This window comes from Narcine bancroftii, chromosome 7 (genome assembly GCF_036971445.1).
Source record: "Narcine bancroftii isolate sNarBan1 chromosome 7, sNarBan1.hap1, whole genome shotgun sequence".
In the NCBI taxonomy this organism is placed as follows: Eukaryota; Metazoa; Chordata; class Chondrichthyes; order Torpediniformes; family Narcinidae; genus Narcine; species Narcine bancroftii.
The window spans coordinates 2,585,768-2,602,126 of NC_091475.1; the positions used below are offsets into that span (position 1 = coordinate 2,585,768).

A 16,359-nucleotide genomic window follows, 5' to 3' on the forward strand; every position below is an offset into this window, starting at 1 on the left:
GTTTGGCACAACATAGACAACACCATTTAGCTATGCACGTTCAACTGCACACTCCTTGACACGAATCAGACAATACTGCAACAATCCAAGGAATATTACCAAAATAATCCAAAGAGTATTACTTTTTTTTAAGTATATTTTATGGTTCAAACATCCAACTCAGGTCTACATAATGAATGCTGTAGAAACTGTTGTCTGAGGAACTATTTACTTTCCAAATAGGTTTAAATAACAATTTAGCTTTTATCTCCTACTAAAACACCTTTGGTTATTTTATGTACCCTCTCCACATTCTTCCTTGCAACTGATCACAACAGGTTTCGTTTTAATCATAGTTTTCAAACTGCAACATTGAAAATTAGATCTCACGTTCTTTCTAAAGAATCAATTTTCTAATACCCCAGATTTTTTTTTCAACTTTCAAAATTAATCTATCTTATTCCTAGGTTTTTCTTGATTGCCATATGCCCAAAGTTAAATTTATTTGATTTTAAAATTAATGGATATAAATCTGTACCAAATTTTATGGCATTCAATACTCAACCCAAGCCCTTCAGAATACCACTTTTTTTGTTTAAGAAATATTCCTGATTAATCTGGTTCCACTCAGTCATGGCTTTAGCCCAATCTAAAGTTCATTTGGAGGCTGGTAAATTCCATGAAATTCAAGCATGAGCAGGCAACTTTCTATTCTGGCCAGTTTTATCATAATGAATAATAATAGACAAATAAATGTTTTTCTGTCCAGATATTGGGAATACTTAATCAAACAAATACCAATCTTAAAGCAAAGCATTACCTATTTACAATTACTTTGGTTCGAAACCAAGACTCCTATTCTTAAACCAAAAATTGGACATGCAAAACTTGGTATATTTTTATTTGGTATGACCAGGGTTGCAAAAGAATTAAAGGGAAATTGATGGGCTTGTAACAGAGAAAATGATTTAGGAGTGCAGGGAAATAGAGGAGGAATGGGACTGATGAAATTGCTCACTGAGAGTTGTTGTGGATCCCAATAGATTGATTGAATGGCTTGGGTTGTAATCAAGTTAATTAAATGTGCAAAAGTGAAAAGGTACCCATGCGATCTTTGCACTTATGCACTTTCCCTTGAAGGACGGAAACTTAGCAATTATGACAAGATCTTCATTTACATCCTATCTCAAGTCATACCATTATCAATTTTTCTTTATCAAGAACCATGATACGAATGCAGCATTAAGCTAGAAGGTTTTACAATGTTTCACTCACATTACTTGAAAATTCCTTTGATCATTTTTATGCTGATATTTTGATTATTTAATAGTCCTATTTTCCCACCCATTTCAATCTAATCTTCTCCATGGAGAGAATTTCTACTTTGTAAAGCAAACCAAGGGCTTAAGATTTGATGCATCTACGAAGTTGGACAAAGCCTTGATGAAATCTGTTATTTGGCACTTTTGAAGATTTATGCCTGGTTCAATTAAATGAATTCTTGCAGCATCTTGTTAACATTATGGCAGGAACACAGGAGGTGCTTCCCCCCCCCCCCCCCATTCAGGATGGGTGGTACCTGGGCTCAGAGCATGCCAAGGGACAGGATACAATTTTGCACACAAAAAAACTGGTGTCATGTGATTGTCCTGCTTTGTCATCAGTACCTTCTCTTTAACACTTATCAAAAAGTTCAATGTAGAAAGATCTGAGAGAACTGTTCCCTCAAGGGAGATCTGGAACTTAGAAAGGAGGTTGAAAAGCTTATACAGTGCACAACCCGAGTCTGAATATGGACAAGAGAAAGGAGATGATTGTGGATGAGGACAACTCCTACTACATACCAATATGATGGCTCTGATGTAGAGAGTAGGGAGCACAACGTTCAGTCCATTTAAAGGACAACCTACCCGGATTCACGACACCTCATTAATCACGAAGGCACAGCAGTGCCTACAGTTCCTGAGGTTGAGGAGGGTAAGGTTACTGGCTACTAACAAACTTCTACAGGAACATGATAGAAAGTGTCCTTGCTGGCTGCATCCTAATGAGGTATGAGAGCTGTAAAGCATCAGAATAGGTCATTATGAAGGGTGATTAAAACTGCTGAGAAGATCACTGGGGTCTCCCTTCATCGATCATATCTACAGGGAGTGATGCTTAAAAAAGGCTCAGATCATTAAGCACCCTTACCATCCAGCCTTCAGTATCTTTGAGATAATACCTTCAAGAAAGATATACAAGCATAAAAACAGTACTGCCAGGCTGGGGAATAGCTTCCTTCCTCAGGCAATAAGACTGTTGAACAATCCAAGAAATCTGTAAGTTATTTTATATATATTTATTTTAGATCACTATGTATACATACCGTTTGTATGTTGGGAGTTTGTACTGTGTGCGCACTATGGCCAAGAGATGCGCTATTTCACTGGGTTGTACATGTACAATCAGATGACAATGAACTTGAACAGAGGGCACAGATTCAGCACAAGGCATCACCCACAAGACAATAAGAACATTCTTTTATATCATGAATCTTCAGAATTCTCTAACCAGAGAGCAATGGAGTCAGTGTCATTTCTGTACAGAATAGATAAAAAATTTGAAGCAGAATGCTTTAAGATCAGATGAACTATGATCTTACAGAATGGAACGGGCCTAGGCCAATTCAGACTGATTTAAAAACAAGCTAAAGGAGCAACTCAGCAGGTCAAACAGCATCTGTGTAGGGCCAGGGTGGGGGAAGCAATTGTCAATGCTTTAGATTAACCACTACTTCAGCTCTTTTAACTCTTAACGTTTTGCATACAGTGATGTGCAGCATAATCATTGTTTCTTCAAATATAGCAGCAGGAAGCTATCCAGGGACTCCATTCAATATGATCATGATTCATCTGGATCCAACCTCCATTCATTTTTTATTCCAATTCCTTATTCTTTCAAAAACAATTTTTAAAAAAAATGACATTCTTGGCAAAGTCTTCAAGATATCACCTATCTTTGAGTGAAATGCATCACTTAAGATGCAAAACCCCCACCTTCTCCAGCAAACAGGGGTTCTTCCTTCTGCTCAAGTTGTTGTTAGATAAACGAAACCCAGGAGTGACCTTTCTGTGAGCACTTTGCAGAAAGGGTACTATTATCCTGGCTCCAGTTCCAAACAATGGTCATTAGTCAGTTCAATTAACACCTACTTGTGAAAGATGCATAATATTCTCCAGAGATCTTCAATATTTCTTCAGTCTTTCAAATAAGATGTTTTAAAATGTGTGTATGTATGTAACCTACTCTAAATCTTACCAAATTCCCCAAAATATTATAATCATAACACATCCTTTTGTCTCTCAGCCCATGTGATATAATGTGATACAAGAGGTATAATCAAAATATTAAAACACAAAAGTCACAGCATCAGAAGAGATAAATGTGGAAGCACACAAATAGCTATAATGTGGAAATCGACCATTTAAATGAACAACTTTCATGAGCAAAAAGTCAATCACATTTTCCATCCATACCCCATCATCAAACCTTCCTTCCCTCCACCCAAACAAAAGACACCTATCCAACCTTCCTGGATACCTTAATGTACTTTTTAATCAATTGAGTAAATAACCTATTTGTATATCTCAATGGCAATTGCTGCATTCTGAGGTCACAATAAGACACCTGCAAATTTGTGAAAGAACTTTAACGGCATAGATGATTAATACTTCAACCAACAGATTCAAAGGCAAATATCAATAAACTTGCCATAAACATGCTTCAGGAAAAATTAGCAATACACTTAATTTATCATGTTGGTTGTCCAGATACTCAGGAGCATGGAATTTGCCATTAAATAAGTGATAATGCTCACTGCAGATCTCAAGTGTGGCCATGAATAGCTATTGATTTCTATAACAAGCATTTCACTTTGTTCAACATCAGTTACACCAGAAACCAACAGAATTTACCTGGAATCCAGGTAACACCAGGAAAGTGTGTTGCATTCTTAAGTCCATCTGTCTCCAGATTCTTTGGATTCCCCCATGAGTGACCAGATCCAAGTTGTTATTTTGTCAATGGATGTAATAAAATCAGTCTAATTCTTGGACAGATTAAACTGGCCATGCAAGTAGCCTGCTGTTCAGCGAATGTATCTGTTCTGCAGTCATAGCACCAATGAAATCAGCACACATTTCATGTGTCCTATGCTAATTCAACAAAAAGCAATTTGAAGAAAGTGAAGGAAACTGTAGTATGTTTTGCAAACTACTGCTACTCCTCCGAAGAATCATCCCCCAATGTCAGATACATGCTGGTGCAGTATAATTTCCTGAATCAGTTAGACCTCACATCGCAAAAATTACATAAATCAAAACCAGAAATTTCAAAAATATGCTTTAGATGTGGTGTAGAGATTGGAACCTTGTCCACTCCACCTGGCTATGTCCAAAGGTAAGATCATTCTTGGGGGGGTGGGGGTGGACATTCTGGGAAAAAAAATTACAAGTGGATTTTCCACAGAAATTGTACCTTCTGGAAGATGTTGGGGAAATACAGTTTCGACTGTCCGAAAACCAAATTCAACTTATGAAAGTTGCCTTGCCGATAGCCAGGAAGTGTATAGCGCTGCATGGAAGTCCAACTCTCAGCTTAGTATTGGACCATGGAATGTGGACATGCAGGGATGCATTCCTCAGGATAAGAATACATATAGAAGAATGGCACAGTTGTTCAAATGTGGTAGCCGTATCTAAAGCACATAGGTGTGCAAATATGAGCTATGTCCAACCCCCCCCCTTTGAACTTCAGCTCTGAATAATGAGGGGGGGGGGGCAACCCATCCCATTAGGTATATAAAGGAGAGTGAATTGGAGGGCGTGGCACGGATGACATGTGTTTTAGTTTTAATTCTCATTTTCATTGTTTATCCCTTACCATTTAAAAAAAAAATTAATACTTGGGGTCCAATAGCATGTTTTTCTTATGTAATTGCGTATCTGAACAAGTTATGGGAGAAGGGATGGGAGGGAATAAGGGAAGGGAGAGGGGAAAATACTGGACTCTGAATTATATTGTGCTGTAGGAAATTGTAATATATTGTTTGCTTGGATTTGCAGGAGTCTTTAAAATAAAATAATTTAAAAAAATCTACCCTCAAGAGGGAGAGTGTTTAGTTGTCATTAGGCCCTTTCATGCAGTGAAAAGGGGAGAGTGTAAAGGCGAAGTTTCTCCGCCCTTATGTCGGGAGATTTACCTCTAGAAAGGTGCTGACTGTAATCCCTCTTGGGGAAGGATCATTGGAACAGCATGCAATGACACTGGAAGTGGCTAGCTAAGGACAGGCTGATGACGTCGCGTTGACGCTGTCAGCCAGCGACCCATCTCCCCGCTTTCTCCCACTCACTCACCCCTCTCCCTCCATGACCAGGGGTGGGCAGCAGAAGCTGTCATGGGGCAGCCAGTGCAGGCTGTGAAAGCCCCACCGGCTGCTCTGGCACCTCACCAAACCGCTTCAGCCTTTGGGCCCGCTCATCAGCAGCTCAAAATGCAGCAATGGTGGCCTTCCCTACCCCTAATCCCCCATACAGCTGGAACTGTTCTGAGAAACACAGAACGGTTCCAGCTACATGGGGGATTAGGGGTAGGGAAGATGGCCATTGCTTTGCCATGTATGTATGATGGGCAGTACCACCACACCAGTTGCCCCCCTCCATCAGCTCCATAGGGTGCTACCGGCACTGCTCAATAGGAATGTGATGCAAGAGCAGCCTTTTAGGGCTGCTCCATGAAAGGTAAGTTTATATTTTTCCTTCTGCGCTTATAGCTGGCCTCCAGACAGAGGGTTGGCATGAAAGGGCCTATTGGTGGAGGATGTTTCAATTTTATCACTGGCATCTGCTTGTGACAGTGACTTAGTGCTTGCAAAGAAAGCATTTCAACAGCAATGCTATGTGGCAAGAACTACAAATGTTTAGCAAAATCTTTCTCAGAGTACAGGGAGCTGATCCGCTGCAGAGCAGATCATAAGGGAGCATTGAATTTGTTTAGAAGACAGTTCCATTATGAAAACTGTTCTAATTAATTATTCCATTTATTAATTTTAGAAGATTGTGCTTAAAATCAATTTACAACACTGCACATTCAATATTTACCTGCAAAAAATTGCATTCTAACAATCTTCAGATATGGTCTAATGAAGCCTTTGTATCTCTATGATAGAATTTCTATTCCAGATTAAATGTTAAGGCCAACACTCATTAGTGTTTTAAAAATTATTTCCCATGCCTATTAAGTTGCCTACAGCATGCCTACAGCATGGAAACAGGCCCATCAGCCCAATTTGTCCATGACAGCGGCTAACCTGAGCTAGTTTCATTTGCTGTTCCCATATCTTTTCTTTGGCTTGGCTTCGCGGATGAAGATTTATGGAGGGGTAATGTCCACGTCAGCTGCAGGCTAGTTTGTGGCTGACAAGTCCGATGTGGGACAGGCAGATACGGTTGCAGCGGTTGCAAGGGAAAATTGGTGGGTTGGGGTTGGGGTTGGGTTTTTCCTCCTTTGTCTTTTGTCAGTGAGGTGGGCTCTGCGGTCTTCTTCAAAGGAGGTTGCTGCCCGCCGAACTGTGAGGCGCCAAGATGCACTGTTTGAGGCGATATCAGCCCACTGGCGGTGGTCAATGTGGCAGGCACCAAGAAATCTCTTTAGGCAGTCCTTGTACCTCTTCTTTGGTGCACCTCTGAAACGGTGGCCAGTGGAGAGCTCGCCATATAACACAATCTTGGGAAGGCGATGGTCCTCCATTCTGGAGACGCGACCTACCCAGCGCAGTTGGATCTTCAGCAGCGTGGATTCGATGCTGTCGACCTCTGCCATCTCGAGTTCTTCGATGTTAGGGATGAAGTCGCTCCAATGAATGTTGAGGATGGAGCGGAGACAACGCTGGTGGAAGCGTTCTAGGAGCCGTAGGTGATGCCGGTAGAGGACCCATGATTCGGAGCCGAACAGGAGTGTGGGTATGACAACGGCTCTGTATAGGCTAATCTTTGTGAGGTTTTTCAGTTGGTTGTTTTTCCAGACTCTTTTGTGTAGTCTTCCAAAGGCGCTATTTGCCTTGGCGAGTCTGTTGTCTATCTCGTTGTCGATCCTTGCATCCGATGAAATGGTGCAGCCGAGATAGGTAAACTGGTTGACCATTTTGAGTTTTGTGTGCCCGATGGAGATGTGGGGGGCTGGTGGACATGGTGGGGAGCTGGCTGATGGAGGACCTCAGTTTTCTTCAGGCTGACTTCCAGGCCAAACATTTTGAGTTTTGTGTGCCCAATGGAGATGTGGGGGGCTGGTGGTCATGGTGGGGAGCTGGCTGATGGAGGACCTCGGTTTTCTTCAGGCTGACTTCCAGGCCAAACATTTTGAGTTTTGTGTGCCCGATGGAGATGTGGGGGGCTGGTGGACATGGTGGGGAGCTGGCTGATGGAGGACCTCAGTTTTCTTCAGGCTGACTTCCAGGCCAAACATTTTGAGTTTTGTGTGCCCGATGGAGATGTGGGGGGCTGGTGGTCATGGTGGGGAGCTGGCTGATGGAGGACCTCGGTTTTCTTCATGCTGACTTCCAGGCCAAACATTTTGAGTTTTGTGTGCCCGATGGAGATGTGGGGGGGCTGGTGGTCATGGTGGGGAGCTGGCTGATGGAGGACCTCGGTTTTCTTCAGGCTGACTTCCAGGCCAAACATTTTGAGTTTTGTGTGCCTGATGGAGATGTGGGGGGCTGGTGGACATGGTGGGGAGCTGATGGAAGTTCCCATATATGCACTATCCAAATACCTTTTAAAACATTGTCATTGTACTAGCCTCGACCACTTCCTCTGGTAGCTCATTCCATACATCCACATCGCCCTGTGTAAAACAAGTCCCCCTTAGACCCTTATAAATCTTTTCCATTCACGTTAAATCTATGTCCTTGTTTTAGAATGTACTTGGAGCCTTGAGATAATTTGATCTCCAATAATTTATATCATTCAGAAAGCCCTCTGTTGCAAACCTTGAGCCCTAATATCGAACAACTTCCTTCTCTGATGCTCATTTATCAATTTCATTCACCATTCATAATTTATTAAATATTTGAATTCAATACTTTCTATTCCTTACAACTGGCAAACTTGAATATATTACTTCAATCACACATTCCAGATGTTTTTAAATTCATTGAAAGTTTGTGTCCCCACTAGGCTGAAGGGCCTGTTTCCATGCTGTGTTACACTATGACACTGGTCACAGCCCACGAATAAAAATCATGAACTTAAACCTTGCTTTATCATTTACCACTAGCCCAATAGAGCTACTTTATCTTATCCATTTGCTATGTTAACCTCATATCCACAAGAACATGAGATAGAAGTGAGGATGAGCCTCATCAACCCTTGCATTTGTCCTACAACTCAACAAGATCATGGTAAAACCATTCTTGGCCTCAGTTTCCTGCCATCTCTCCATATACCTCAACTCCCTTGAAGTTCACGTTTGTGCCAGTCTGCCATGAATATATTCAATGACTGCACTTCTTCAATATTCAGGAAAAAAAGTTCTCATCTGACTTAAATGGGTGACATTCTTATTCTGGAACTATGCACCAAATTTCTGTGTACTCAAGCTTTGGAAAACATCCTCTTTGCATCCACTCAATCTGCTCCAAAGCTTGTGGGTTTTGATAGTTCAATTCTTTTAGCTTCCAATTAACATATAATAAACCAGCTCAACCTCTTTTTATACATCAAAATAAACTAATCAAGATGTTTCATTCCAGGTGATTAATTACTACAGCAGATAAAGTAAAACTATTTCATTTGTCAGGAAAGATTCTCACATGAAAGGATAACAGAGAGGCAAATTGATTGAAAATTTCAAAATATTAATAGGATTGCTAAATAAGATACATTTTATTAAACCACATTTCTCTATGATTGTACGATTTTGTGGCATTTTAATTCAACAGTTTTGTGTATAGTATTCAGAAAGTATGAATATCCCAAGTTAACAATTACTTTTCATAATCTAACACTTCGATGCCTGAAGTTTAACTGCTGCAGTGATAATATAATTTACACTGATTATTTTGGCAACCTTTTTGTTGCCAAGAATAGGCAGCAACTGGTGCTTCAATTTCACTGAATGCTTAACGATAAAAATCTACAACACCATAAACCAAAACAGCTCCATTGTAAACATTATTTTTAGGGATGAAATGAAAATTGTCACATTTAGTTTTTGTTTAGAATAAATTTCATACATTAGACAACCATGAAAATTAGCAATCATTATAAAATCCTAGCAAATTTACTTACTGGAAGATTCAAACAGTATTAACCTTGGCATCTAATACATCCAGCATAAAGCAAAATCCAACCTAGACAAATTTTGCAAGATCATCCTTAAGAACATCTGGAAATTTCTACTAAAATTGTGAGCACTGACCAACAGATTAGTCGAGCAGCAGTCTCAAACTCATACGAACAGGACTATGTGCATCAGCTAACACCTTTGACTGCACCTTGATTTCTACACATGCCTGTCTCATAGTACACATCTTTGGCTTGGCTTCGCGGACGAAGATTTATGGAGGGGTATGTCCACGTCTGCTGCAGGCTCGTTGGTGACTGACAAGTCCGATGCGGGACAGGCAGGCACGGTTGCAGCGGTTGCAAGGGAAAATTGGTGGGATGGGGTTGGGTTTTTCCTCCTTTGTCTTTTGTCAGTGAGGTGGGCTCTGCAGTCTTCTTCAAAGAGGTTGCTGCCCGTCGAACTGTGAGGCGTCAAGATGCACTGTTTGAGGTGATATCAGCCCACTGGCGGTGGTCAATGTGGCAGGCACCAAGAGATTTCTTTAGGCAGTCCTTGTACCTCTTCTTTGGTGCACCTCTGTCTCAGTGGCCAGTGGAGAGTTTGCCGTATAACACGATCTTGGGAAGGTGATGGTCCTCCATTCTGGAGACGTGACCTACCCAGCGCAGTTTGATCTTCAGCAGCGTGGATTCGATGCTGTCGGCCTCTGCCATCTCGAGTACTTCGATGTTGGTGATGAAGTCGCTCCAATGAATGTTGAGGATGGAGCGGAGACAACGCTGGTGGGCATATAGTATTTACCCAATCTCATGAACCAGTAACATACAACTGTAAGACTCTTCTGTGAGCTTAAGAAAACCTACTCATCTTCACCCAACCCCACACTTCCCCCAAATATATTTCATATTCCTCCATATTGAAGTATTGAAGGCATTTGGAAGGTCTCCAGCTGGGAACTTCATTCAATGCTCATAAATAACAATAGCTAGATTAGTTCAGTGATAAGCAAGTCCTCAAAGACAATGCCCAAATTAGTTCTGCAGACTTGAAGGAACCAGAAGAAATAGAAATGCAATAGCCTATGTCCTCTCGAGGGTGCTGTCATGCAGTAAGATCACAGAGAATCTGCAACTCTAGCCCAATATGCAAACCCACTGGTTGCTTTACAAACCCAAAACACTATATCAGAATGAATAAACTCAACAACCAAGTATCCACATCCTCTGAGGTGCAGATCCCAAATATAAAATAATATTGTGAAAAAGAAATTCAGCAATCTTAAATGACTTGTCCTCCATCATTAAGTCTGACTTCTGGAACAGGAAGCAATTTTGTCTTACATTCTCAGAATCTTGTATCTCAAGAACACACATCAATCATACAAAATCCCTTCTCAGAATCTATAATACACAAACTTCAAATATTTATTTCAGCAAGGAATCAATCTTCAGTCTTCACACATTAATCGAACTATGGTCTCAACAAAATTTTCTATAATTTCAACATGATTTTCTGTGCCCAAAAACCAGCAAAATTCCTCTGTTCACCCACATTATCGGATTTCTCACCATTGGAAAACATTGTCTATTTTTCCTATCAAAGCAAACTAATACAAAATCTCTCATTTTGTTCTCCATTTGCCACCTTGGTGTCTATTCCCTTGCCAAGATACCATTAGAAATTTCTGCACTCTCCTCAAAGATCATTTTTCCTCCCAGTTTTGCATCATCAGCAAGTCTAGATGTTAAACTACTTTCATCAAGATATTAATAACAATCGCAAAAGGCTAATGCCCTTTACTGATTTAAGTGATATTCCAGAGGAATCAATCCATGGAGTTTGGAGAATGTATGCTTGAAGTCAGAGGATGTAGATGAGATGCATCAGTATTCACCAAGGAGAAGGACACGGAAGATATAGTTTCACAGTACAGACATAACCTAACTTGTCCATGCCAGTTACAGTGTCTGCCTAAACTCATCCAATTTGCCTGCATTTGGACCATATCCCTCTAAACTTTTTGACTTGGGTACTTGCCTAAATGTCTCAACTCTATCCACCTCCACAACTTCCTCTAACAACTCGTTCCACATTTCATACTGTGAAAAAGGTGTCTTTTTCAGATCAAGTTGTGCAGCCCACTAACTATGCGACTGAACCAGCGTAAAATGGTAGCCTCACATGGACAAGAATATCCTCTCCCAAAATGACGCCAGGCTTCCCCCTCCTCTTAATTGCAGAGCAAAGCCTGCACGCGCAGGGTCTTTTGAATACGCGGGTGATGTTACTTTAAGAGGAAGCACCAGAAACCAGGTGCGTAGAAGCCGGTGCGAAAAACGCTGATTAAAAGCCAGTTTTAAAACTTTAACTCCAACTGAGCGTGTCTGTCATTCTAGCTGTCTGTAGCACATCGCTACAAGGTACTGTTACGAGCTCAAAGGACCCCAAAATTCAGCAACAAGATATTCACGTCAAAGGGTTACTTAAACAAAAGTTATTTTTAATTATCTTTAAACATGAAAATAGAATCAAACTTTAACTTATCTCTATTAACTTAACTAAACCCCCTTCTAATTCTAAGTCCATGTGTATGTGATGTGTGTGTAAATGGAAGAAAAGTTCTTTGGTTCACAGTTCAATCTCACTTCTCATTCTTCCAAGTTCTCTGGTGCACAGAATTTAACATGTATAAAGTTCACCAGGCTTTGGTGCTCGAAAGGTAAATGTTTACCGCTGAGGAAGGTTCTCGTAGAGTTTGCAGAAAGAGATTTGTTGTTCCAGGATTTCCACAACTGAGGTACCACCATTAGTCACCTCAATGTCTTGCTGATGAAACTTGCCCCATCAGGGTTCTCTTTCTTTCAGATTTGCACAGAGTTCCTTTCTGTTCCTCTTATTCCAAGAGAAACATCAGACAGATAGCACTTCCAGCCAACCGCCACACTGGAGCTTTCTGTTTCCAACAAGTTTCTCCTGGCTTGCACTATTCAACTGCTTTCAGTGTCACACACACTCTGAGAGCTTGTTTCACCTCTCTCTCTCTCTCCAATTGAGACTGCTAGAAAGCCCATGTGACTCTCTCATTTGAAAAACCCCTGACCTTCTCCAGCAAACAATAGGAGCTAGTCTTCTTGGTCAAGCTGTTGCCTTTAGGTAAACAAAACCCAGGAGTGACCTTTCTGTGCACTGTCAAAACCCTTGCAAAGAGCTTTTTAACAGCCAGACGGTATCCTCCTTGTTGCTTTAATGATGTCATTTCAATTAGCACCTACTTGTGAAATGTGCACAGCATTCTCCAGAGTTTCTGTAAATTCACTGAATATGAATTCTTCAGTATTTCAAATAAGATCTGTTTTAAAATGTAGGTATGTAACCTACTCTAATTTTACCAATGATCTCCCAGATATATATTCCATTACAGTACTATTTATTGTCAAGTAATATAGTTTTACCAAAAATACATTTTATTCTCAATAAATTACTTGAATAAGGAAAACTGCTCAGTCTCTTCCCATTCTTACATTTCCATCACTGTAAATTGTTACATTCATTTCTATTTAGATAATTACTGTCATTGTGGTATTTTTGTCATTTCTCTCTTTGTTTGAGGGATCACCTCAGTCTCAACTCCTCAATGTCTGGTAGTGGGAGGACTCTTAAACAGTGGTCCAACCCACAGACACACTGATGCTTGGCTTCTCTCAGCATGCACTGCCAGTCAGCAGCATTCTTGCACCAACTTCTCCATGTGCTGAGAGATCAACATGTTTTGGGGATACCAAAGTGTGTCTTTCCCCAAGTTGATGGTCTTCCAGCAGTTCTGGATGTGTGGAATAGCCTATAAATCAGAGTCCTGTGTCAAGCTGCTGCTGGGGATTAACTGTGGCAGGAACCCTATCATCCTTCTCCAGACACTTGTGGCAAATCCCCATCCAGCAAAGGCAGTGACTGTCTCCTCTCCACGCAATCATCTAAGGGACAACATGCATTGTGGGTGATACTCCTGTTGGACAGGAAGCATTTGACTGGGAAGGCACCTCTCACCGCCAGCCAGGTCATGTCTTAATACTTGTTTGTAAGAAATGGTGATGAGGCATTCTGCTAGATGACCTGGATGGTCTGCTCAGGGCACCACCGCACCATGTCCAACAAGTCCTCGATCTCGATGTCTGCAAGATGTTCTGTGTTGACCACTGCCTTGTAGTCAAAGGTGTTGGTCTGGAGAAACTTTTCCACAAAGAATAGGTCATGTGGCAAAGTCCAGCTAACTGGGACATTGCACAGCAACTAGACAAGGCCCATCCTTCACAACACCTGGGACAGGAAGAACCTCTGCACGTAGGCACCTGGTGTTCTTGTACTTTGGTTCTATGCACAGTCTGATGGAGCCACACACTAAGGTGGTCATCAGGTTGAGGGCCACATTGGGTACACCCTTGCCTCCATTGTCTGACAATTTGTACATAGTGACCATTCAGACCCTTTCCATTTTGGACCTCATACGAATTGGAAAACTGCTCTGGTGACTGCCAGGGGAGAGGTGTGGGGACTGGGCTACCCCTGAGCAACATGCAGCAGTTCTGATAACCAGGTTCTTCCGTTATTGAGAGCCAGTTGCTGAAGAGCATTGCCTTGCTCTTCTGATGGTTTACCCTGATAGACTCAAATTGGCCACAAATCCTGATCAATCTGCAGACCGATCATGTAACCAAATAGAAGATGGTGACATTGTCCAAGCACTGGGAGGCCTTGAACTGAATTCCTCCACTGCCTGGCAACATCACTCCTCTTATGCCCTCATCCTTCCTAATGGATTCATTGGAGTTCTATGCAGCAAATAAGGCTGGGAGAGAGGGGAAACCCTGCCTAATTCCAAACTTGATGGGGAAGCCATCTGGTTTCCCACCTACTGATTTACAGATGTCCATGTATAGTAGTTTAATCCAATGTCAGATTCCCTTCCCAAAGCTTATTTTGGAGAGTCTGTCCATCATGTACATGTGATATCTGGCCAAAAGTCTTCTCCTGGTCTAAGCTGTCCAGGCCAATCGACATGTTTTGCAGTACCAACTGTACCTCTAATCCAGACAGATTTCTCCTATTGTATACCCTCAAAGCATATATGAGAGGCCAAATAATTGGATACATCAAAGCAGTTAAAAAAGAGGGAGGTGGATGAATTAGAACAGAAAATAGAGGGGGGGGGGGGGGGGGAAAACAGGTTCAGGACCATTACAGAGCTCTAAAAAATAAAAAAAAATTGAAATATTATACACTTCAAACATATAGTATGGAAAAGGTCATAATGTGGTCAAAACAATATTATGAATTGGGAGAGAGAATCCACAAAGTCCTCTCTTGGCAGCTGAGGCTTTAGGGACGATCAATGCAATACAAAGTAAGAACAGCAGGACCTCGCATAAGCCAAAAGAGATTAATTAAACCTTCTGTGAATTCTACGAGGGTTTATATAAATCAAAATTGACTGGTGGTGGTGGGGGGGGTCCCGATAAATCCAGCGAATTCCTGTCCAAATTAGAGTGACCAAATTTAGACCCAGAAGAACAGGAAGGGCTAGATCTTCCCTTCACGGAAGAAGAGATAGGAAAAGCACGAACAAGTCTCCAGGAGAGAATGGGTTTCCAGCAGAGTTTTATAAGGAATTTAAGGATTTATTGATGCCTCTCTATATGGAGGTGGTAGACCAGGCAAAGGATACACGTAGCCTCCAAGAATCTTTTTCAACAGCAATCATTACAACGATCCTTAAAAAAAGGCAAAGTTCCACTAATGCCATCTTGTAGATCTATTTCACTGCTAAAAGATACTTGCCAAAGCCCTGGCAAATAGATGAGTGAAACATTTGCCAAAACTAATAAAGACTAAGCTGGCTTTGTGCAAAAAAGACAGGCAGCGGATAACATTGGCAGACTGTTGAGTATAATGTTTCTGGCACCAACCAGAAATGAAAGGGGTTTTGCTGTGGCCCTAGATGCGGAAAAAGCATTTGACAGATTGGGGTGGGATTTTCTATTTGAAGTGCTGGAAAAGTTGGGGCTGTATCTTGCACTCAAGCCTAAAGTTTGACTAATGGACAAATTTCTCCAGCTTTCCCTCTGACAAGATCAAGTACGCAAGGGTCCCCGTTATCTGCAGCTCTGTTTGTACTAGACAGAGCCAGTGGCCAAAGCCATTTGCAGAATCCAGACATCATGTGTGTCAGAATAAGCGAAGGAGAACATAAAATCAATTTATTTGCTCACTGATATATCTGATATATATTCATAATACTCTACTCTGGAGTATTATGGGGATATCTCTGGGTAGAAGATCAATTGGGATGAGTGAAATCATTCCACTTACTATGGGAAATTATAGTCAATATCAAGAAAATAGTCATTTAAAGTGGCCACAAAATGGGATTAAATATCTAGGAGTCAGAAGAGACAATAACTTCAATAATTTATATAAACTAAATTATTCCCCCTTGCTTGGGAGAATTGAGGAGGATCTAAATAGGTGGATGTCCCTGCCCATAACATTAGTGGGCAGGGTCAACTATGTTAAAATAAATGTGTTGCCGAGACTTCAGAACCTCTTCTTGACACTGCCTGTGGTGTTGCTCTGGAGATTCTTCCAGAATTTGCTTTCATGAATAAGGATATTTATATGGAACAGTAAAGTAGCCATGGTCTCTCTGGAAAAATTGACCTGGGATTACAATCTGGGCAGACTATGAATGCCAGACTTCAAGAAATATTATTGGGTAGCCCAGTCAAGATACATACTTCAGTGGGGGGGGGGGGGGGAGGAGAGAGAGAGGCGTACCATCCTGGGCACAAATTGACCTGCAAGTGGTAAGTGAGAAGGTAGCAGAGGACTTTATTAATAAATGGGACACCAAATTGTTACCCGGAAAACAGGCAGCCCTATACTAAAATAATTTCCATTGGAATAAAATTAACCAATATGTAGGAATCAAAGTGGGGCTGCCCCCAAAAATCACCCCTAACTCCAAATAGATAAATATCATTGACAATGGGTAACAAGATCTTG

At 41.2% G+C, this 16,359-nt stretch overlaps 1 protein-coding gene across 2 annotated transcripts in view; it reads right to left on the minus strand.

The window, feature by feature from the left end:
• gsk3ba (glycogen synthase kinase 3 beta, genome duplicate a) overlaps nucleotides 1-16,359 on the minus strand; it is a 154,172-nt gene that overhangs the window by 115,299 nt on the left and 22,514 nt on the right. The gene's annotated exons all lie outside the window — the stretch shown is intronic.